This window comes from Myotis lucifugus, unplaced genomic scaffold (genome assembly GCF_000147115.1).
Source record: "Myotis lucifugus unplaced genomic scaffold, Myoluc2.0 scaffold_571, whole genome shotgun sequence".
Taxonomy (NCBI): Eukaryota; Metazoa; Chordata; class Mammalia; order Chiroptera; family Vespertilionidae; genus Myotis; species Myotis lucifugus.
In genome coordinates, this window is record NW_005871619.1 from 169,216 (window position 1) to 171,386 (window position 2,171).

The following is a 2,171-nucleotide window of genomic DNA, read 5'->3' on the forward strand; positions in this document are numbered from 1 at the left end:
CCAACAGTGTACTAGGGTTCCTTTTGTCTTATATTCTGTTAATCTCCCAATTATTTTCTTCTCTAATCTTCCTCACTCCAGAAGAATTCTGATTTAAATAATTGCTTATAACAATGATGTCTGTGTGCTCACCCGCAATCAAGATGCTTCCGTAGTTTCTTTCATTGTCCTGTTAGATTTCTTGCTTTCTTGTTAATTCCTCTGATAAGTTTTTATTGCTTTATTCTTGACTATGCCAATGTGTTTCCTTGACTTTAGATGCCTCTCAATTCACTGTTTGCCATTTATGGTATTCTGTGTTTGAGTGAGAGTCTCCGTTACTCATTGCTAATTTCAGAGTTTCTAATTAAGGGCCATCTGTCTATTCCATGTCTATCTAATTCACATACATGGTATTTTATAATTTGTCTCCAACCAGTGGTTCTCAAAGTGGGGTAGGGAGTGGTATTTTTTAACATTCTTATTCATCATATGAGATGATCCATGGTGGGAAACAAATAGCCAATCAACCACAGGGGCTATGGCTGCCACAGTGCCTTAACTCTGCAACCAGAATCAGATTTCTGGGAGTCATGTTTCCTTATGACAAATTAGCACCTGTGCTAACATCTCACTCTTTGATTTGTGAATTAAAATTTTGCAAAAGAAAACTTTCCAAGTGGGAAATTGAATAATGATAATTTCACAATGATAGTAGCATTTTAGAATGAGGGATCTCAGCCTTTTGTCCAGCGGAGCAAACCCCTATGACATTCCTGGGAGGTCCATGGGTTCTTGTGAATTCTATATGAGCAGAAGCACTGCCAGTCTGGACCAAAAGGGACAGAGAGAGGATGAGATGAGAGGAAGCTGATGAACACCTCCACCATAACCCCCAAGTTCTCCTGGCAGAAAGCAGTTGATAAAACTTTCAGCTAAAAGAAGTGCCACCTTGCATGACCAAGGAAAGATGATTTGGGGCAAAACTAAGAGCCCAGAGGCAGAGATGAAAGCTACAGAAGGTTATCCCCAGGCCTTGAAATCTAAGGGTTTGCCTACCTGGATTTCCCAATGTCTTTGGATGGGTGACTTCTTACCCTCCTTTTCTGCTATTTTGAATGGGAACGTCATTTGCTGTTAACCCATGCCTGTCCCACCACGGTATGTTGAAGGCAGGTGTCTTGTCTCTTCAGTGTCTACGGTTCTTGGATGGGGAGGAATGGTGCCCAGAAGCTGGACTTCATGGAGTGACCCCTATGCACCTGATTTCGATGGGGAGATCTGTTCTTTAGAACTGATGGGATTATGGACTCTGAGTTGATGCTGTGATGAGATGAGATCTTTGAGCGTTTTTGGATGTGTGAGGGATGGGCATGAACCTTGGCGACCAGAGGACAGATTGCGGTAGGCAGAACTTTGTTCCTCATGGCATAGACTCCTGGTGTTATGCTGTGAATATCCTATCTATAAAAAGGGAATATGCTAATTGACCCTCAGGCCATCGCAAAGATGGTGGCACCCACAGCCAATAAGTGGGAATATGATAATTGACTGTCCCGCCCTCAAAGATGGTGGTGCCCACAGCCAATAAGGAAGAGATATGCTAATTGAATGCCACGCCCTCAAAGATGGCAGTGCCCACAGCCACAAGATGGCCAGCAGGGGAGGGCACTTGGGGGCGATCAGGCTGGCAGGGGAGCAGTTAGGCGTCGATCAGGCTGGCAGGGGAGCGGTTAGGGGGTGATCAGGCTGGCGGGCAGAAGCAGTTAGGGGCAATCAGGCAGGCAGGCAGGAGAGTGGTTGGGAGCCAGCAGTCCCGGATTGTGAGAGGAATGTCCAGCTGTGGGATCAGGCCTAAACTGGCAGTCAGACATCCCCCGAGGGGTCCCAGATTCGAGAGGGGTCCCAGATTGGAGACGGACAACCCCCCCACCCCCCCGCGCATGAATTTTGTGCACTGGGCCTCTAGTCTATATTTTAAAAGGCCAATGGCGGTAATGCCCTAACGCCGGAATGACCAAACGACCGGTCACCAGGAGGTGCATAGAGCACCTCTCGGTCCCTCCCCCAGGCCCGTGAGCTGCTCATGGCTGTGGGGCAAGGCTCGCAACTCACGCGGTACAGCAGGACTCGTGGCTTGCATGGCATGGAGGGGCTTTCAGCTGGTGCGATGAGGTGGGGCTCGCAGCTTG